General features: G+C 44.6%; 1 protein-coding gene and 1 non-coding gene across 2 annotated transcripts in view; one reads left to right on the top strand and one right to left on the bottom strand.

The window, feature by feature from the left end:
• LOC124805298 (forkhead box protein K1-like) overlaps window positions 1-23389 on the top strand; it is a 255255-nt gene that overhangs the window by 47995 nt on the left and 183871 nt on the right. The gene's annotated exons all lie outside the window — the stretch shown is intronic.
• On the bottom strand, window positions 16606-16680 carry Trnal-caa. Its single transcript has one exon. It is a non-coding gene; the product is annotated as a tRNA-Leu (tRNA).

The raw sequence follows: 23389 nt of genomic DNA, 5'->3' as shown, positions 1-23389 counted from the left end.
AAACGAGGAACTAAAGATTAAGAAAGTAAAAAATCCATTGCTATCATTGGAGTGATCTCGAAGTGAATAGAGAAACTTCCGATGTTAGCATACGAAGCCTCAGTTCCCCGTTTCTGTGCATGCGCAGACTGCAGCATACTCAAGATTTTAGAAGTCCACACACTGCGCAGTCAGTTGATCAATGACGCCATTGATCCACTCGCGATGTGCTGATTTACAAGCAAGCACGCGAGGCGCACGCAATGAGTAGTCGATTCTGTCCAAAAAGTCGTTCTTATAAAACGGGCGCAAGAGCAGCCTCCGTTGCAATCAGCGCGGAGTAACGGTCGCGTCCCTCCCGCCATTGGCAGGTGCTGGCGAGCCGCAGGAACCCGCAGCTCGCACATATGCTAGTAGCTAGCACACCTGGCCCACACACACTCGGGTTATTACCGTGCGGGCGCAAAGCATATTATTCCACGTAAACTCTAGCTTCCCGTACGACAAGGCGATCCTCAGCTCGGAGGAAGCCGTGGGCACCTAACCTTGTCGAGTTACGACAAGTTAAGAAATAGAGGATGGGGAAGGAAAGAAAAAGGATGGGTGGGAAACTCGTGGCTTCCAGCCGCACAGGGCATTGTGGCAATAAAGTGGCAAAAGTATATGCCAGACCCAGAAGCGAACCCGGATTTACCACTTTTCATAAGCGGTTGCCATAACGACCTTTTTCTTTTTTGCTCTCATTTTGTTCGTCATTGTTCATTGCATTTGGTCGAGGCGGGCGTTACATGACACCCGTTCAAGTTCATCGTTGATCCATTCACTCAGGCGCTTTTTTTTTATTATTATTGTTATTACACAGGGCAGCCATCCCTCTGACGGAACACACAGAGCTCCCGAGAATTCGCGTCGGCCAACCGGACACGCTTTTTGTTTAACCCAAATTATCAACTTATCGCACACTGCAATGCAGCGTTCCTGATCGATTAACCCCTCCTCGCAAATTATTGATTCCCGCTCATGCAGAAATATATACAGAGTGGTCCATTGATCGTGACCGGGCCAAACATCTCACGAAAGAAGCGTGAAACGAAAAAACTACAAAGAACGAAACTTGTCTAGCTTGAAGGGGGAAACCAGATGGCGCTTTGGTTGCCCCGCTAGATGGCGCTACCATAGGTCAAACGGATATCAACTGAGTTTTTTAAAATAGGAACCCCCATTTTTTATTACATATTCGTGCAGTACGTAAAGAAACATGAATGTTTTAGTTGGACCACTTTTTTCGCTTTGTGGTAGATGGCGCTGTAATAGTCATCATCATCATCATCTTGGACAGTTTCCAGCCACTGGCTGGGTCTGTCGGGAACACAAGCCTCTCCACCGTGTTCTGTCTTTCCACCATTCCCCCTCTTCCACCTTCGTCCAGTTCTCTCCTCTTCTCACCACACATTCCTTCACTCCCTTCACCCATCTATCTCTTGGTCTTCCTCTGGGCCTCTTCCCCTCCAGTTGCAGATCAAACATCCTCTTTGGAATTCTTCCCTCATCCATTCTCTTCATGTGTCCATACCACTGCAGTCTTGATTTTTCTATCCTGTCCTGTACTGGTTCCTCCTTTAGTCTTTCCCTCACATACAAATTTCGCAATCTGTCTCGTCTTGTTACACCCAACCTGCTCCTCTGGAACTTCATTTCACTAGCCTGTATTCTACTTTTGTCGCTTTTGTGCATTACCCATGTCTCACTTCCGTATGTCAATATGGGGACAAAGTAGGTTCGGTATATAATTCCCTTGGATTTCTGTGGCACCTCCTTGCTCCAAATAAGCCCCCTAATGCATTTGTAGAACTGCCCTGCTTTTCTGCATCTTTCATTTATTTCCATTGCGTTTCCCCCCTTACTTTCAATCACGCTTCCCAGGTACTTGAAGTTCTCTACCACTTGTAGTTTTTCCCCTCCACAAGTTATATCCACATTTGGCCTATTCTTCTTCCTTGTTGTGACGATTATTTCACTTTTCTTTGCAGAGAAATGCATTCCATATTGTGCTGCCGTTGCCTCCCATGCATCTAACTGCTCTTGCACCTCCTTCACGCAATTTCCCCATAACATCAGGTCATCGGCAAAAAGCACTGCTTTCATTTTATGATCTCCAATTGCATCTGATACTTGCTGTAGGATTTCATCCATAACAATAATAAACAATAAAGGCGAAAGTGCACTTCCCTGTCGCAGCCCATTTTCCAGCTTGAACCATGCAGTACGTTCCCTCCCCACTTTCACACAACTCTCACTTCCCTCATACATTTTTCTGACTTTTCGTGTAATCTCTTCATCTATCCCTTTTGCGTTCAGCACATCCCAGAGCTTGTCCCTACAGATACTATCATACGCCTTCTCAATATCCAAAAAGGCCATGATTAAGTCCTTCCCGTACTCATAGTGCCTTTCCTGCAGTTGCCTTACCGCAAATATGAGGTCCGTTGTTGATCTTCCCGGTCTGAAACCGTACTGCTCCTCTTGCAGTCTACTTTCAATACTGCTTCTTATTCTCTTCTCCAGCATCTTTTCATAGATTTTTCCACAGTGGCATAGCAGGGTGATTCCTCTGTAGTTCTCACATCTCCTTTTATCCCCTTTCTTGAAGATCGGGACTATAATTCCTTTCTTCCAATCCTCAGGAATTCTGTTCTCCTTCCACACCACCCTCAGCACTCTGTATAGCCACTGGGTTCCTACTTCTCCTGCTGCTCGTATCATATCCACTGTTACTTCGTCCCAACCTGGTGCCTTGCCCCCTTTCATCCTCTTTATGGCTTCTTCCACTTCATTCCAAGTTAGATCATCAATTTCCCCACTATTATAATCGTCTGCTGCCTTAGGCTCTCCATCGCTGTTAGTTACCTGCTTGGCAGCATTCAACAGATCTTCAAAGTACTCCTTCCAAATCTTTTTGAGCTCATGCATTTCCTCCACAACTCTTCCATTATTATCCATGATCCTCAGGCACTCGCTTCTGTCATTCCTCTTATTTCTTACCATGGTGTAAAGTACTTTTTTGTTCCCTTCACTGTCCTCTTCTAACATTCTTGTCCATTTTTCCATCCACTTCTTCTTCTCCGCCCTTACTATGGTCTGTGCCGCTTTCTTGCTTTCCTTATATTTTACCCTAGCTTCCTCTGTTCGGGTCTGGAACCATTCTCTGAAGGCTTTGTTCTTTCGAAGTACTGCCTCTTTACATATGTTGTTCCACCATGGGGTTTCCCTACTTCTCCTCTTTGTGCTAGTTCTTCCGCACACAGTCTCAGCTGCCTCAACTAGAGCCCTCTTAAAATCGCCCCATTCTTCTTCCACTGTTCTCTGATCTTCCTTTGGCAGCTTCTTCCTGATCAGTGTCTGGTACTGGGTCCTCCGTTCATCCTCTTTCAGCATCCATGTCTTCAACCTTTTCTCCTGTATATCTGTTGCCCTCCTATCTTTTTTCTCTCTTAGGGTGGCTACCAACAGCCGATGGTCGCTGTCTAAGGCCTCAGATGGTATGACCTTAACATCTGTGAGGCTGCTCATCATCTGCCTATCCACTAGTACATAGTCTACTACTGAAGTTTGGGACCAGTCCCCACTGTACCAAGTTATTTTGTGACTACTCCTCTTCTTGTACCACGAATTTGCGATCGCCAGCCCATTCCTCTTGCAGAATTCCAGCAACAATTTTCCTTCTCTATTTCGGTTCCCCCAGCCCTCTGGTCCCATTATCTCCTCGAATCCTTTCCTGTCTGTGCCAACATGTGCATTGAGGTCCCCTATTATAATCTGATTTCCTCCATTTAGCTGCTTTTGCATGTCATCTTCAAATTCCTCCTTCTCCTTTTTTGTACACCCCACCTGTGGGGCATATGCTTGGATGATTTCAATGCTTTTTCCTTTCACCCGTACTCTGGCTTTTATCATTCGATCATTGATACCTTCCACCTCCTCCTGCAGACCCTCTCTGACCACTATTGCCACTCCATTTCTTCCCCTCTCATTCCCTATCCAGTACAGTTTACATCCTTTACTTAGTGGTTTTTCACCAACTCCTCTCCATCTAGTCTCAGCAAGTCCCAAGATGTCCAATTTCCTCCTTTCCATCATTTCTACAATTTCTTCTAACTTCCCAGTTAGAGTCCTTATGTTTAAGGTGCCCAGCCGTAAACCATCTCGTAATCCTTTTCCATTGCTTGGTCCGTTTCCTTTAAATCCGTTCCGTGATCCGAGGCATGTTCCCTTTTTGAAAGCAGTTGATTTATCCACTACTGGCTTGCTAGGCCTATCGCAGCTTCACCAGAGCCCCGTTAGCCGTCACGTTTCAGGGTTCCCATAGGGCCTTCTCAGCTACCGTAGCGGTCCTGGGGCACACGAAGTCCCCGCTGTACATCGCCCCTAAAGGCAATCCCCTACTTTGTGCCGTTGCCCATCTCCCACGACTTGGACGAGGGGTTGGACTTATGGGAGACGCTGTAATAGTCACAAACGTATAAGTACGTGGTATCACGTAACATTCCGCCAGTGTGGACGGTATTTACTTCGTGATACATTACTCGCGTTAAAATGGACAGTTTACCAATTGCGGGAAAGGTCGATATCGTGTTGACGTATGGCTATTGCGATCAAAATGCCCAACGGGTGTGCGCTATGTATGCTGCTCGGTATCCTGGACGACATCATCCAAGTGTCCGGACCATTCGCCGGATAATTACGTTATTTACGGAAACAGGAAGTGTTCAGCCACATGTGAAACGTCAACCACGACCTGCAACAAATTATGATGCGCAAGTAGGTGTTTTAGCTGCTGTCGCGGCTAATCCGCACATCAGTAGCAGACAAATTGGGCGAGAATCGGGAATCTCAAAAACGTCGGTGATGAGAATACTACATCAACCTCGATTGCACCTGTACCACATTTCTATGCACCAGAAATTGCACTTTGAACGTCGTGTACAGTTCTGCCACTGGGCACAAGAGAAATTACGGGACGATGACAGATTTTTTGCACGCGTTCTATTTAGCGACGATGCGTCATCCACCAACAGCGGTAACGTAAACCGTTTGTGCCTATTACAGCTCCATCTATCACAAAGCGAAAAAAGTGGTCCAACTAAAACATTCATATTTCTTTACGTACTACACGAATATGTAATAAAAATGGGGGTTCCTATTTAAAACGCAGTTGATATCCGTTTGACCTATGGTAGCGCCATCTAGCGGGGCAACCATAGCGGCATCTGGTTTCCTCCTTCAAGCTAGACAAGTTTCGTCTTTGTAGTTTCTTCGTTTGACGCTTATTTCGTGAGATATTTGGCCCGGCCACGATCAATGGACCACCCTGTATATTTGAATGGTGTCTGTATTGTCGGACTTGGCCGACAGCTGGTGCATACATTTATATGAAATAGAGCATGATGAAGGAAAGGGAAAGGATGGGTGGCAAACTAGTGATTTTCTGCCTCACGGGGCACTGTGACTATGCAATGACGACAGTTGAAAATTCCCGACGGACCGGATGCGCGACGGCTCCTTGACATTTGTTTCAGTGCGGCTGCGCTAGTATCATCCGAACTGCTACGGAAATCAATAATTTGCGAATAGGGAGTTAATGGACGAGGGATATTGCATTGCATCGTACTGTAAGCTGAGAGTCTGGGTTGGACTGAAAACGGTCCGGATGACCTAGGCGCTTAGGACAACCGTTCTAGAGAAGCGGAGCATCTGGGGTTGAGTCCCCGTCTGTTGCAAGATTTCAACTTTCGCTATTGCTTTACCATAAGGTCCCCTTCTGCTGCAAGTCACAAGACTCTCATCCATCCTTTCCCTATCCTTCCCCATCCTCTATTTCATCATATACAGTGTGTATCGAAAAGAATCGTCAGTTCTTTAAAAAATCATAATTATTATGTTATTTGAGATATGTGCGTGAACAACGTACTGTTGGAAAGAGCAAACTCTTGAGTTTGCTCAGGCGAGAAGAGGTGACCCTCACACGTCTTCGGATCGGGCACTGTCCTCTGACGCATAGCTATTTATTACGGCGGGAGGATTCTCCGTTTTGTGATGCTTGTGGTGTGCACATCTCTGTCCGGCACATTTTAAAAGACTGCATTTTAAACCGTGATGCACGGGCAGAAGCACAAGTTGATGGGGATCTGCCTTCTGTTTTAGCTAATGATGAGACGTGTGTGTCTAGGGTTTTTAAGTTTTGTGACGTGTCTGGACTCTGGCCTAAACTTTTAGGCTGGAGGTTTTAGTGTATTGCAGAGTGGCTGACTCCTCCCCTTTTTTCCTTGTGGTCAGCCAGCCACTTCCATCTGCTACATTGTTTTAGCTCCCTCTATCATTTTCTTCCTGTGTTGTCCATGTTTTACTGTTGACACCCTGCTTCATCCCACGCTTCGGTGTGGATGAGCACATATTTTTCAACGATTGTTACCCGTGTTTTATGTTCCGTTTTATATTCCTGTTCTGGGATTTTTCTTGACACCCGTCTCCCTATGCTACTGAACGGGCGCTGAAGACCTTGCTGTCGTGCGCCCAAAAAACCCTTCTACTACTACTACTCTTGAGTTTTACATGGTTCTCGCCAGGTAGCAGCAGTGTGCGCCCACTTCAGTTCTTGTAAAAATGGTGTCGGGATAACAGAAAGCGTTTTGTGTTCTACGTTTTGTGCAGTGCGGGTCAGTAATAACTGTTCAGCGTGACTTTCGTACTAGGTATGATACTCCTAAAGAACAAAGCATTAGACGATGGCGTGAACATTACGAGAAACAGGTTGTGTGTGTGAAGGCAAATCGCCGGGCCGTTCCCTAGTGTCTGACACAGACGTCGCATGCATTCGCCATAGTTTCACAAGGAGTCCGCAGAAATCTGTTCGCCGTGCAGCTCGGCAGTTCAATGTACAGGGTGGTCGGAAATTCCCGTTACAAACTTCTAGGACATACAGAGGCTAGTGAGTACAGAATATTTTGAATAAGAACCCATGTCCGGAATCGTATCGTTTCCGTTCTACGACAGTTTAAATTCAGATGTGTACCTCGTCAACGTCTGCTTACGGCAAGAGAAACGTCTCAGAGTTCCCTGTCCTGGTATGCAACAGTGTAGACACGATAACGTGTACTACGTCAAACTATCCCCAGATGTGACTTATTGTCCGCTTTGCTGTGAGACCGAGTCAATACCTGTGCATCACCGATAGAGAAAACATGGTGCAGTATACGTTTGCGGAATACACAGACATGCTCCTTGTGTATGGCGAAGCTGGAAGTAACGGAAGAGCTGCTAGTCGGCTGTATCACCAACGTTTTCCACACCGTCACACTCCATCGCTCAAGCTGCGTGCCCAAGTTACACAACGGCTACGAGAAACGGGTACCTTCACCGTGAGGAGGCTGGACTGTGGTGCTCCACGGCAACGCCGCACTCGTGTACTGCGTAGCACTGAAGATAGCCCGTCAACGAGTTCGCGAACAATTGCGCGTGCAGTGGCTGTTAATCACAGTACCGTCTTGGACATCCTGCATGACCAACAATTACATCCGTACCATTTACAAAGGGTACACGCTATAGGTCCAGCAGACTTTCCACAAAGCGTCGCCTTTTGCACATGATTCCTGCACCGTTGCATCGACGCGCCCCTGTTTCCATGTCGAGTTCTCTTCACAGATGAATGTAGGTTCACAAGGGATTGTGTTCTGAATGCTCGAAATATCCATGCCTGGGCGGACGAAAACCCTCATGCCACGCATGTTCAGGGATTTAAAATGGGCTCTGAGCTCTATGCGACTTAACTTCTGAGGTCATCAGTCACCTAAAACTTAGAACTAATTAAACCTAACTAACCTAAGGACATCACACACATCCATGCCCGAGGGAGGATTCGAACCTGCGACCGTAGCGGTCACGCGGTTCCAGTCTGAAGTGCCTAGAACCGCACGGCCACACCGGCCGGCTCATGGATTTAAAGACAGGTTTGGAACTAACGTGTGGGCAGGTATTCTGGACGGTCATGTGACTGGATCATACCTCCTTCCATCCAAGTTCACGGGTCCCGCATACTTAGTCTTCCTACGAAAAGTACTGGGCCCGTTCTTGGAAACTGTGCCACTGAATGACCGTCGGGAAATGTGGTTTCAGCATGCTGGAGCACCACCTCACTTTTCACTGGATGTCCGGAGACATCTCAAGATACGGTATGGTAAAAGATGGCTAGGCCATGGTGGTCCAACCGCGTGGCCGCCACGATCGCCAGATTTAACCCCTATGGACTACTTTTTGTGGGGTCGTATGAAGAGCCTAATTTATGAGACACCTGTAGAGACAGAGGAAAATCTGCTGGCACGAGTTCTGGCCGCTGCACAAGACATCGAAGAGACACCAGGTGGGATGGAGAGGGTGAACCAGATGATGCTTCGGAGGTACAATGTGTGTAACAACGTTGGTGGTCGCCACATCGAGCCGCTGTTGTAATGCATCGGTACGTTGCGGCTGGTGCCGTACATGATGGGTTCTTGTTGTTGTCGACTAATGTAAACCATTAGGTGTAAGTTGTAATGCAAATGCGTAAGTAATAACGGAACGAGTCAGTATTCTTTTCAAATGGGTTGCAACAACTGTACTGGGTCACGCCTAAATACATTCCTCACGTGGGTGTGGAAGAGATAATCATCTGCATTGAAACTGTCGTAGAACGAAAACGATACGTTTTCGGACATGGGTTCGTATTCAAAATGTTATGTACTCACTACCCTCTACTTGTCCTAGATGTTTGTAACGGGAATTTCCGACCACCCTGTACACCCGGTCTCCGTCTGGCGTGTGTTGCGTCGACGTTTACACATGAAACCATATAAAGTTCACCTACTGCATGCTCTTCGTGAAGGTGACAAATATTAACGTGTGGAGTTATGTAATTTCGTTCTTGGCAAGATGGAGGATGACAGTTTTCTTCCACGCTCAGTATTTAGTGACGAGGCAACATTCCGTTTAAATGGAAAGGCGAACTGTCTCAATTTGAGAATATGGGGTACGGAACAACCACATGAAGTTTTACAACATGGGAGGGATTCTCCAAAATTTAATGTGTTTTGTGCAGTTTCACGGTCCATTTTTCTTTGCCGAGAACACTGTTACAGGAAGCGCATATCTCGATATGCTTGAGAACTTTCTTTTTCCACAGTTGGAGACTGGTTCAAACGACTTCATTTACCAACAGTATGGGGCACCGCCACACTGGCATCTGGAAGTGCGGAGGTTTTTATATCAAAGGATTACTTAACGATGGATCGGTCGTATTGGACCAAATGACTCAGCCTTACATTACTAGCCTCAAAGGTCACCGGACCTGACTGTATGGGATTATTTCTTGTGGGAGTTTATAAAAGACTCTGTATATGTGCCTCCGTTACCAACAACAATGAATGAACTGGGACATCTGGTAGCAGCAGCTGTGAAGCTGTAACTCAAGGCATGCTCGCTGCAGTGTGGGAACAATTTGAATATCGGATTGGAATATGCGACGCATATCGAGGGGGGCATATTGAACACCTATGAAAAGGTATGAAAAAAATATTTGAGTTTCCCGCTCATCAAAAAACAAAATTCGTTGTGTATGTTTATTAGTTTCAGAAATATAGAGGAGCCAAATCGGATGATTCTTTTTGATACATCCAGGATGTGCGCACCGGCCGCGCCATCACGATTTACTATCGCCGTTAGCGTCGATATGCAGCAGGATTTTGGAACATACACTCCTGGAAATGGAAAAAAGACCACATTGACACCGGTGTGTCAGACCCACCATACTTGCTCCGGACACTGCGAGAGGGCTGTACAAGCAATGATCACACGCACGGCACAGCGGACACACCAGGAACCGCGGTGTTGGCCGTCGAATGGCGCTAGCTGCGCAGCATTTGTGCACCGCCGCCGTCAGTGTCAGCCAGTTTGCCGTGGCATACGGAGCTCCATCGCAGTCTTTAACACTGGTAGCATGCCGCGACAGCGTGGACGTGAACCGTATGTGCAGTTGACGGACTTTGAGCGAGGGCGTATAGTGGGCATGCGGGAGGCCGGGTGGACGTACCGCCGAATTGCTCAACACGTGGGGCGTGAGGTCTCCACAGTACATCGATGTTGTCGCCAGTGGTCGGCGGAAGGTGCACGTGCCCGTCGACCTGGGACCGAACCGCAGCGACGCACGGATGCACGCCAAGACCGTAGGATCCTACGCAGTGCCGTAGGGGACCGCACCGCCACTTCCCAGCAAATTAGGGACACTGTTGCTCCTGGGGTATCGGCGAGGACCATTCGCAACCGTCTCCATGAAGCTGGGCTACGGTCCCGCACACCGTTAGGTCGTCTTCCGCTCACGCCCCAACATCGTGCAGCCCGCCTCCAGTGGTGTCGCGACAGGCGTGAATGGAGGGACGAATGAAGACGTGTCGTCTTCAGCGATGAGAGTCGCTTCTGCCTTGGTGCCAATGATGGTCGTATGCGTGATGAAGCGTCGTCTCACGCGGTCTGCACGTCCAGCACGAACGCTGGTCCAACTGAGGCGCCAGGTGGAAATGGCATGGCAAGCCGTTCCACAGGACTACATCCAGCATCTCTACGATCGTCTCCATGGGAGAATAGCAGCCTGCATTGCTGCGAAAGGTGAATATACACTGTACTAGTGCCGACATTGTGCATGCTCTGTTGCCTGTGTCTATGTGCCTGTGGTTCTGTCAGTGTGATCATGTGATGTATCTGACCCCAGGAATGTGTCAATAAAGTTTCCCCTTCCTGGGACAATGAATTCACGGTGTTATTATTTCAATTTCCAGGAGTGTATATTGTGTTCGAACATTATGAATTACCCCGGAGAAAACGGTCTATTGACACACAGTCAACATGGGTTTATAAAACATCGTTCCTGTGAAACACAACTAGCTCTTTATTCACATGAAGTGTTGAATGCTATTGACAAGGGATTTCAGATCGATTTCTGGATTTCCGGAAGATTTTTGACACTGTACCACACAAGCGGCTCATAGTGAAATTGCGTGCTTATGGAATATCGTCTCAGTTATGTGACTGGATTTGTGATTTCCTGGCCGGTCGGGGTGGCCGAGGTGTTCTAGGCGCTACAGCCTGGAACCGCGCGGCCGCTACGATCGCAGGTTCGAATCCTGCCTCGGGCGTGGATGTGTGTGATGTCCTTAGGTTAAGTTTAAGTAGTTCTAAGTTCTAGGGGACTGATGACCTCAGAAGTTAAGTCCGATAGTGCTCAGAGCCATTTGAACAATTTTTTTGTGATTTCCTGTGAGAGAGGTCACAGTTCGTAGTAACTGAAAGAAAGTCATCGAGTAAAACAGAAGTGATTTCTGGCGTTCCCCAAGGTAGTGTTATAGGCCATTTGCTGTTCCTTGTCTATATAAACGATTTGGCAGACAATCTGAGCAGCCGTCTTTGGTTGTTTGCAGATGACGCTGTCGTATATCGACTAATAAAGTCATCAGAAGATCAAAACGAACTGCAAAACGATTTAGAAAAGATATCTGAATGGTGCGAAAAGTGGCAGTTGACCCTAAATAACGAAAAGTGTGACGTCATCCACATGAGTGCTAAAAGGAATTCAAACTTCGGTTACACGTAAATCAGTCTAATCTAAAAGTCGTAAATTCAACTAAATATGTAGGTATTACAATCACGTGCAACTTAAATTGTAAGGAACACATAGAAAATGTTGTGGGGAAGGCTAATCAAAGACTGCGTTTTATTGGCAGGACACTTAGAAAATGTAACAGACCTACACTTCGCTTGCCCGTCCTCTTTTTTTAGAATACTGCTACGCGGTGTGGGATCCTTACCAGACAGGACTGACGGAGTACATCGAAAAAGTTCAAAGAAAGGCAGTATTATCGCGAAATATGCAAGAGAGTGTCACAGAAATGATAAAGGATTTGGGCTGGAAATCATTAAAAGAAAGACATTTTTCGTTGCGACGGAATCTTCTCAAAAAATTCCAATCGCCAACTTTCTCCTCCGAATGCAAAAATATTTTGTTGACACCGACCTACATAGGGAGGAACGATCACCACGATAAAATAGGGGAAATCAGAGCTCGTACGGAAAGATATGGGTGTTCATTCTTTCCGCGCGCTATACGAGATTGGAATAATAGAGAATTGTGAAGGTGGTTCGATGAACCCTCTGCCAGACACTTAAATGTGATTTGCAGATTCCATGTAGATGTAAATGTAGATTGTGTCTATTTTGTTGGACACGTCCCACAGAGCAAACACGACTCAAATATAAACAAAATAAGAGCCTGCCGAATATCAGATCTGCTTTATGATTGGACTGAAGGGTTCCTAGCAATTACAGCACAGCCTGTTGCTCTTCAGGCAGAGAAATCTTGAGACGTAAAAGTAGCTGCGGGCATGCTACAAGGGAGTGTTACAGGACCATTACTGCTCACAGTCTGTATAAACGACATAGTGGATAACTTCATAAGATGTTACTAAGGCGTTTCGCAGATGGTACTGTTGTGTATAAAGAAGCCGCCAGAAAATTGTATCGAAATGACGGCAGACTTGCAGATGTCGGAGATAGGTCCAGGAATTGGCAATTGACCCTCTACATAAACAGACGTGACGTGCTACGCATAAATCAGTGAAAAAACCCGTTATTGTCTCATTAAACGATTGACGAACAATCACTGGAACACTCACATCAGTTAAGTATCTGGGAGTAAGCGTATGCAGTTCTAGGCGCTTCAGTTCGGAACCGCACGACTGCTACGGTCGCAGGTTTGAATCCTGCCTCGGACATGGATTTGTGTGATGTCTTTAGGTTAGTTAGGTTTAAGTTACTCTACGTTCTAGGGGACTTATGACCTCAGATGTTAAGTTCCAAAGTGCTCAGAGCCATTTGAACCAGTGAGCTTATGGAGCACTCAAAAGTGAAGCGGTCACATACAAATAAGGCAGATGGTAGACTTGATAATCGTTGGAAGCATTCACAAGATGTATCGACAACTCACGAAGCAAGTAGCTCACAAAATTTCCATTCACGAGATATCTTGTACCGTTACACCGTTTCAAGATCTGCTGAAGTGCGAAAGAATTTGTCGCTGTTCGTGACAACAGCTGATACTGCGAATAGTCCATCACAAGTGGGAGTAAATTCAGCGAAGTACAAACACCTCTTTTCTTCTTTGCTGCAACAGCTGATTCTCCTAGACAATCTGAAATTCTTTCGATCTTCAGACTTTACTTGTGATACGTATAATAAAGTTTACAGGCGCGCCATTTTAAATAATGTGTTTATTATCACATTATTAGGACCGACGACAAACACAGATTCCGTCTCTAAATCTGGCGGAAGACTGACCTCCTGGTTACAGAAATCTGCCAGTATTTAAAGTAAACGCTACAATGAGTTAACAATTATAAACAGACTTTAAATGAGTTACGGTTAAAAGTTTTACATCGAGTTGAGAGTTCGGATGGCAAAATACTTCAAATTTACATGTACATATGGTTTTAAATACAAAGGTCACAGTCGTTTTTATGACTTCGTAGTGAAATACGAGATGTTCAGCTTAACAACAATTCAACTACTTCTTTCTTTACTGACGGCCAAACTATTAATAAAACGAATTCCTACCATGTAACAAGAGAAGAAATTTAATAAAGAATTTCGTGATACAGGCAAAACTTACGTATATGGCTTGATTATCAGAAAGTTAGAGTAGTTTACATTTCCTAATAATGCTCTCACCATGAATTGTATAGTTTTAACAAATTAACTTGTTTCTGTAGCTTTGAACACGCGACATGTTTAAGAACGTCTAATAGAAATACATTTGCGCTGATATTACTTTGAAATATGACCGCAGTAATGTTTGATAAATTGCACTGCATAACTCATTGTTTGTGATTACGTTTCTCCGAACTATAAATGTCAGCAGTATATTTCATTATTTAATTCATTATTACATAGTTATTATTTCTACAATAGTTCTCTAATGTGATTTTTACTCACGTTTAGCTGTTTGGTACTATTAGCTTTTGGTATTGTTTGCATCTGCGGGTACATGTACTTACTAGTAAGCTAATAAATTCAATATATCTGGACGTATGTATTTAGTAAATGAATATTCTATATCTGGCTTCGGATACTGTCGAAATCAGCGGTTACGCTTCAGTCTCAATCTACGTGTAGAAGTAGACAAAAATATGGAAACAAAGAAAAAATAACACGTTTCCACGCCTAATTCGGCGTAGGAAAGCGGCTGGCATTCAAACCAACTTCCAGTCGCCCCGTAGTGTATAAAAACAGGTCCTGACAGGACTTCAAGGGAATTTTATATCATTCTTCTTGCAAAATAGTGGCAAGTTCAGAAAATGATGATGGAGGTGGATAAGCGATCCTGCAGCCTTTCCTCCAAAACAGGCCACAAAGGCTCAACAACATTGAGATGTAGAGGCTATGGTGGCGAGGGGAAAGAATAAAAGCGCCACTTTCCAGACGACGACTCCTTGCTCTAGTACACGCAGGAGAAAATCGTACATCGTGTGATACAAGAACTTTATGCTTCTTGAAACTATTTAAATGACTTTTAAGAAGGGAAAGCAGAAAGGTGGAAGGAGTATATAGAGGGTCTATACAAGGGCGATGTATTTGAGGACAATATTACGGAAATGGAAGAGGATGTAGATGAAGATAAAATGGGAGATATGATACTGCGTGAAGAGTTTGATGGAGCACTGAAAGACCTGAGTCGAAACAAGGCCCCGGGAGTAGATAACATTCCATTAGAACTACTGACAGCCTTGGGAGAGCCAGTCCTGACAAAACTCTACCATCTGGTCAGCAAGATGTACGAGACAGGCGAAATACCCTCAGACTTTAAGAAGAATATAATAATTCCAATCCCAAAGAAACCAGGTGTTGACAGATGTGAAAATTACCGAACAATCAGTTTAATAACTCACGGCTGCAAAATACTAACCCGATTTCTTTACAGACGAATGGAGAAACTGGTAGAAGCCGACCTCGGGGAAGATCTGTTTGGATTCCGTAGAAATGTCGGAACACGTGAGGCAATACTGACCCTACGACTTATCTTGGAAGCTAGATTAAGGAAAGGCAAACCTACGTTTCTAGTATTTGTAGACTTAGAGAAAGCTTTTGACAATGTTGACTGGAATTTTCTCACTCAGATTTTGAAGGTGGCAGGGGTAAAATACAGGGAGCGAAAGGCTATTTACAATTTGTACAGAAACCAGATGGCAGTTATAAGAGTTGAGGTTTGCTGATGACATTGTAATTCTGTCAGAGACAGCAAAGGGCTTGGAAGAGCAGTTGAAAGGAATGGATAATATCTTGAAAGGAGGATATAAGATGAACATCAACAAAAGCAAAACGAGGATAATGGTATGTAGTCGAATTAAGTCGGGAGATGCTGAGGGTATTAGATTAGGAAATGAGACACTTAAAGTAACAAAGGAGTTTTGCTATTTGGGGAGCAAAATAACTGATGGTGGTCGAAGTAGAGAGGATATAAAATGTAGACTGGCAGTGGCAAGGAAAGCGTTTCTGAAGAAGAGAAATTTGTTAACATCGAGTATAGATTTGTGTCAGGAAGTCATTTCTGAAAGTATTTGTATGGAGTGTAGCCATGTATGGAAGTGAAACATGGACGATAAATAGTTTGGACACGAAGAGAATAGAAGCTTTCGAAATGTGGTGCTACAGAAGAATGCTGATGATTACGTGGGTAGATCACATAACTAATGAAGAGGTATTGAATAGGATTGGGGAGAAGAGAAGTTTGTGGCACAACTTGACTAGAAGAAGGGATCGATTGGTGGGACATGTTCTGAGGCATCAAGGGATCACCAATTTAGCATTTGAGGGCAGCGTGGAGGGTAAAAATCGTAGAGGGAGACTAAGAGATGAATACACCAAGCAGATTCAGAAGGATGTAGGTTGCAGTAGGTATTGGGAGATGAAGAAGCTTGCACAGGATAGAGTAGCATGGAGAGCTGCATCAAACCAGTCTCAGGAGTGAAAACAACAACAACAACAACAGGAGGAGGAAAATTTGATTGTGTTCCAATATTGCTTTTAATGTTTAAAACAGGGAGTAAACCGGCAGATTAGAAAAAAATTTCATAGTAATTATTTGAGCTATTGTATTTTGTTGTATGTTAACCGGGGACCTAGAAACGACGGAGAGGCTCCCGCAGCCGCAGTGGTCCACAACCCCATGACGACTACCGCAGTCCACTTCACCACTCCGCCGCCTCACACCGAACCCAGGGCTATTGTGCGTTTCAGCCCCTGGTGGACCCCCCCCTCCCCCCCTCCTCCCCCCCCCCCCCCCCCAGGGAACGTCTCACACCAGACGAATGTAACCCCTATGTTTGCGTGGTAGAGTAATGGTGGTGTACGCGTACGTGGAGAACTTGTTTGAGCAGCAATCGCCGACATAGTGTAGCTGAGGCGGAATAAGGGGAACCAGCCCGCATTCGCCGTGGCAAATTGAAAACCGCCTAAAAACCATCCACGGACTGAAACTTCCTGGCAGATTAAAACTGTGTGCCGGACCGAGACTCGAACTCGGGACCTTTGCCTTTTGCGGGCAAGTGCTCTACCAACTGAGCTACCCAAGCACGACTCACGCCCCGCCCTCATAGCTTTACTTCTGCCAGTACCTCGTCTCCTACCTTCCAAACTTTACAGAAGCTCTCCTGCGAACCTCTTCCGCGAACCTTGCAGAACTAACACTCCTGAAAGAAAGGATATTGCGGAGACATGGCTTAGCCACAGCCTGGGAGACCAGGCGCTCCTTCTCACTCCGGAAAACCGTGCGTTAGACCACCCGGCTAACCGGGCTGGCGCTATTTGAGCTATTACCATTCGCTTCAAATGCATGCAAAAAGCAGTACTGCAGTTCGACTAAATAACTATCGGTTTGTATCAGGCGGCTGGAACAGAAATCAATACCCAAATTTCACAGTAGCTCCGTCATTGTGCTTGATAACGCTGTCTAGAAATTTTATATTTATCGAATTATGAGTCTTACTCAAGTAGCCTTCACCTTTAATGCAATCGTTTGCAGACTAGCTAGCTGCAGTTACAAGTTAAGCTCACCAGACAAAAAATTAATCACACCGGGCGCAAGCAGATGAATCGTTAGTCTTTACAGATGTCGCAGCGGTCGAGACTTGTGCTCAACCAATAGCACACTGCTTCTGTATGAGGATAAGGCAGTATCACTAAGTGAGACATTTATGTTTCAAGCGTTTGGTCAAAAGGGGCAATAGTGTTTGTCCGTGCCCTTGTTCATACGGTGTTTGAAGATGCTGGAATTGTTAGATTGTTAGTGTTTCGCGGCCGACTGTTCAACATGTCTTCAAGCAACGATGGAACGCACGTAGCCACAGAACACGACGTCAAACGATGGTCTGAAAAAGATCCTTACGGAGAGGGACCGCAGACGCGTTTCACAGAATGTGAATCAAAATCGCTTCCAAACCCGACAGGAGCTGCTGCAGGACGTGAATGAAGACCCACCACCACCTGTCAGCGAGAGAACATCCTGACGGGATCTGAATGCAATGAATATTTGGAGTCGGTCACGTCGCCGCAGGCCATTGCCCACACAGGTGACGACAAAAGCAAAGTTCATCGGACTGGATGAATACGCGACTAGTTTTCTAAACACTCCCCACCCTATTACATTTCGAGTGGCCTGCAAAATCACCCGCCCTGAACCCCATAGAAAATCTCTGCTACATGGTGAGACAGCGGGTGAACGCCGGTATCAGCGTCCCCGCACTTTGGTGGAACTGCACGGTCGAATTCTCGGCATATGGCTTAACCTGGATGCGACGTACCTGCACAACTTCTTGGACTCACTTCCAAATGGAATCCAGGCGGTTATCAAGTCCAGGGGTGGAATTACGCTGTTTTAAAAGATGTTTATAATTATTCCTCTAGGTGTGACTAATTTTTTTATCCCTACCTCTAGGTGTGACTAATTTATTTTTTATTTTTGTTTTTTTTATCCGTACCTCTGTTTCCCTCCCCCCATGAACCATAGACCTTGGTTGGTTGGTGGGAAGGCTTGCGTGCCTCAGCGATACAGATAGCCGTACCGTAGGTGCAACCACAACGGAGGAGTATCTGTTGAGAGGCCAGACAAACGTATGGTTCCTGAAGAGGGGCAGCAGCCTTTTCAGTAGTTGCAGGGGCAACAGCCTGGATGATTGACTGATCTGGCCTTGTAACACTAACCAAAACGGCCTTGCTGTCCTGGTACTGCGAGCGGCTGAAAGCAAGGGGAAACTACGGCCGTAATTTTTCCCGAGGGCATGCAGCTTTACTGTATGGATAAATGATGATGGCGTCCTCTTGGGTAAAATATTCCGGAGGTAAAATAGTCCCCCATTCGGATCCCCGGGCGGGGACTACTCAAGAGGAGGTCGTTATCAGGAGAAAGAAAACTGGCATTCTACGGATTGGAGCGTGGAATCTCAGATCTCTTAATCACGCAGGTAGGTTAGAAAATTTAAAAAGGGAAATGGATAGGTTAAAGTTAGATATAGTGGGAATTAGTGAAGTTCGGTGGCAGGAGGAACAAGACTTTTGGTGAGGTGAATACAGGGTTATAAATACAAAATCAAATAGGTATAATGCAGGAGTAGGTTTAATAATGAATAAAACAATAGGAATGCGGGTAAGCTACTACAAACAGCACAGCGAACGCATTGTTGTGGCCAAGATAGACACGAGGCCCACGCCTACGACAGTAGTACAAGTTTATATGCCAACTAGCTCTGCAGATGACGAAGAAATTGAAGAAATGTATGATGAGATAAAAGAAATTATTCAGACAGCGAAGGGAGACGAAAATTTAGTAGTCATGGGTGACTGGAATTCGATAGTAGGAAAAGGAAGAGAAGGAAACGTTGTAGGTGAATATGGATTGGGGGTAAAAAATGAAAGAGGAAGCCGGCTGGTGGAATTTTGTACAGAGCACAACTTAATCATAGCTAACACTTGGTTCAAGAACCATAAAAGAAGGTTGTGTACATGGAAGAAGCCTGGAGATACTGACAGGTTTCAGATAGATTATATAATGGTAAGAGAGAGATTCAGGAACCAGGTTTTAAATTGTAAGACATTTCCAGGGGCAGATGTGGACTCTGACCACAATCTATTGGTTATGAACTGTAGATTAAAACTGAAGAAACTGCAAAAAGGTGGGAATTTAAGGAAATGGGACCTGGATAAACTGACTAAACCAGAGGTTGTACAGAGTAACAGGCAGAGCATAAGGGAACAATTGACAAGAATGGGGGAAAGAAATACAGTAGAAGAAGAATGGGTAGCTTTGAGAGATGAAATAGTGAAGGCAGCAGAGGATCAAGTAGGTAAAAAGACGAGAGCCAGTAGAAATCCTTGGGTAACAGAAGAAATATTGAATGTAATTGATGAAAGGAGAAAATATAAAAAAGCAGTAAATGAAGTAGTCAAAAAGGAAAACAACCGTTTCAAAAATGAAATCGACAAGAAGTGCAAAATGGCTAAGCAGGGATGGCTAGAGTACAAATGTAAGGATGTAGAGTCGTATATCACTAGGGGTAAGATAGATACTGCCTAAAGGAAAATCAAAGAGACCTTTGAAGAAAAGAGAACCACTTGTATGAATATCAAGAGCTCAGATGGAAACCCAGTTCTAAGCAAAGAAGGGAAAGCAGAAAGGTGGAAGGAATACATAGGGACTCTATACAAGGGTGATCTTCTAGAGGACAATATTATGGAAATGGAAGAGAATGTAGATGAAGGTGAAATGGGAGATGTGATACTGCGTGAAGAGTTTGACAGAGCACTGAAAGACCTAAGTCGAAACAAGGCCTCGGGAGTAGGCAACATTACGTTACAACTACTGACAGCCTTGGGAGAGCCAGTCCTGACAAAACTCTACCATCTGGTGAGCAAAATGTATGAAACAGGCGAAATACCCTCAGACTTCGAGAAGAATATAATGATTCCAAGTCCGCAGCTCGTGGTCGTGCGGTAGCGTCTCGCTTCCCACGCCCGGGTTCCCGGGTTCGATTCCCGGCGGGGTCAGGGATTTTCTCTGCCTCGTGATGGCTGGATGTTGTGTGATGTTAGTTAGGTTAGTTAGGTTTAAGTAGTTCTGAGTTCTAGGGGACTGATGACAATAGATGTCAAGTCCCATAGTGCTCAGAGCGATTTGAATTTTTGAATAATTCCAATCCCAAAGAAAGCAGGTGTTGACAGATGTGAAAATTAACGAACTATCAGTTTAATACGTCACGGCTGCAAAATACTAACGCGAATTCTTTACAGTCGAATGGGAAAACTGGTAGAAGCCGACCTCTGGGAAGATCAGTTTGGATTTCGTAGAAATATGGGAACACGTGAGGCAATACTGACCCTACGACCTATCTTAGAAAATAGATTAAGAAAAGGCAAACCTACTTTTCTAGCATTTGTAGACTTAGAGAAACCTTTTGATAATGTTGACTGAAATGCTCTCTTTCAAATTCTGAAGGTGGCAGGGGTAAAATACAAAGAGCGAAAGGCTATTTACAATTTGTACAGAAACCAGGTGGCAGTTATAAGAGTCGAGGGACACGAAAGGAAAGCAGTGGTTGGGAAGGGAGTGCGACAGGGTTGTAGCATCTCCCCGATGTTATTCAATCTGTATATTGAGCAGGCAGTAAAGGAAACAAAAGAAAAGTTCGGAGTAGGTATTAAAATCCATGGAGAAGAAATAAAATCTTTGAGGTTCGCCGATGACATAGTAATTCTGTCAGAGACAGCAAAGGGGAAGAGCAGCTGAATGGAATGGACAGTGTCTTGAAAGGAGGATAGACGATGAACATCAACAAAAGCACAATGGGGATAATGGTATGTGGTCGAATTAAGTTGTGTGATGCTGAGGGAATTAGATTAGGAAATGAGACACTTAAAGTAGTAAAGGAATTTTGGTATTTGGGGAGGAAAATAACTGATGATGATCAAAGTAGAGAGGATAAAAAATGTAGACTGGCAGTTCCAAGGAAACCGTTTCTGAAGAAGAGAAATTTGTTAACATCGAGTATAGATTTAAGTGTCAGGAAGCCGTTTCTGAAAGTATTTGTATGTAGTGTAGCCATGTATGGAAGTGAAACATGGACGATAAATAGTTTAGACAAGAAGAGAATAGAAGCTTTCGAAATGTGGTGCTACAGAAGATTGCTGAAGATTAGATGGGTAGATCACATAACTAATGAGGAGGTATTGAATAGGATTGGGGAGAAGTGGAGTTTGTGGCACAACTTGACTAGAAGAAGGGATTGCTTGGTAGGACATGTTGTGAGGCATCAAGGGATCACCAATTTAGTATTGGAGGGCAGCGTGGAGGGTAAAAATCGTAGAGGGAAACCAAGAGATGAATACACTAAGCAGATTCAGAAGGATGTAGGCTGCAGTAGGTACTGGGAGATGAAGAAGCTTGCACAGGATAGAGTAGCATGGAGAGCTGCATCAAACCAGTCTCAGGACTGAAGACCACAACAACAACAACCTCTGTTTCAGCCATTGTCGGTTATTTTGCCGCTCAAACGACAAAATTCATCTCTGCTATCAGCGTCTGATTTCCAGATCTCTTTCCCTCAGTGACACCTGCTTTAAATCTATTTCATTCCATTAATCTTGTTTTAATTTTCTTTTTGTTTATCTTTTTAAAACATGTATTTATTTTATGTGCTAAGCCCTTTGCCGTAATGACACAATTACCAAAATTAAAAGTTTTATTTGCCGGCCAGTGTGGCCTAGCGGTTGTAGGAGCTACAGTCTGGGACCGCGCGACCGCTATGGTCGCAGGTTCGAATCCTGCCTCGGGTATGGATGTGTGTGATGTCCTTAAGTTAGTTAGGTTTAAGTAGTTCTAAGTTCTAGAGGACTGATGACCTCAGAAGTTAAGTCCCATAGTGCTCAGAGAAATTTGAACCATTTGAACCAAAGGTTGTATTTCTTCTCCCTGAATTGCAATCGCCTTTCTGAATTTCTCATTAGTTTGCTTTATTGCTTTCTCTTTGTGCTGATTGAATAATACGGTAGATCGGTTATAAACCAGTGAACAATTAACAAACTAAATATTAGGATTCCGAGAGTTGAAGGGAATATTGCATATGTACGAGGAACGTATCTTTGGCGTCGTTAAGGTTTTCCGATGCTGAAGACATGTCATTCGTAAATATAATTATTATGTTTACTTCAAATCCACAGGGAAGTCATTCTTTTAATCTGGTAACTGTTCACTTATGCAGACGTCAAGATCACGAATCGTTTAACACAGATGCAAAACCTGAATGTTAGCCACGGATGAGATCAACGGAAAGTTCAGAACAGATTAACTGCAGAGGTATATGCTGGTTTGGGATGAGGCATATAACAACTTGAGACCCAACTGAACTCCACAAAGACCAAATGGATGTTAATTTGCAAGTAGGCAACTGTGGCTTGGAGAACCAATCTGAGAGACGAAGATATCGGGTATGTCCCACAGCAAAAGTATTGGGCAAAGCATTCTACTGTTGTGCATAAGGAATCCTGTCTGATGAGAAAACGAGATATCCTCTGCCACATGTTAAAGTTCAAATGTGAAATCAATAAAGTTCTCTCGTTCTCAGGGTCATACAAACACCTCGGGCACATACTAAACAGATCACGAAAATATAGGTAAGAGATCAGAATCAGTTATATGAGAGCAGTCATCATCAGCAAGATAAAGGATTTCGTTTGCAACTGCAATTTCAACTTTGTCTCTTCGTTTGGCCGCATACTATATATTTACCATTAATCTGATGGATGGACGGACCCTAAAATAAGCCTTATACAGAAAAGTTTTGAAATACGAGTGTACAGTCAATAAAACCTTGCTCATTTGATTCGGCACAAAAAGTTCAGGATCTGGTATTTTGCAATACAACCGAAGATAGAGGGTCGAAATGGCGGCGAGCAGAACCAATTTTATAGCAGGAGATCCTAAATTTCTGATAGGTAACGAACACAGAAGCACTTTTGCACGCGGTCAATTCAGAAGTACCAAACCATAACATTTCATAGCATAGCATAGTTTCAGAAGTGTATTAAAAAAATCAGTGTGCCCTTGTGCACAAAATTAAGTAATATAGTAACCTGTACATCACAAAAATTGTCAGGGCGTCAGTGGACTAGTGCAGCGTGTGAACGACACGCCGCAGATTGTCGCCTGTAGACAGCAGACCTAGCCGATTCTCCTCGTTTCGTGTCTGAATTGCTTCGTCATGCAACTACGTCTTACATTCCGGAGTTGCCCGTG

The sequence above is a fragment of the Schistocerca piceifrons genome, chromosome 7, assembly GCF_021461385.2.
Source record: "Schistocerca piceifrons isolate TAMUIC-IGC-003096 chromosome 7, iqSchPice1.1, whole genome shotgun sequence".
NCBI classification, from domain to species: domain Eukaryota; kingdom Metazoa; phylum Arthropoda; class Insecta; order Orthoptera; family Acrididae; genus Schistocerca; species Schistocerca piceifrons.
Note: the sequence above shows the minus strand (reverse complement) of the source record. Positions and strands in the feature narration are given on the sequence as shown.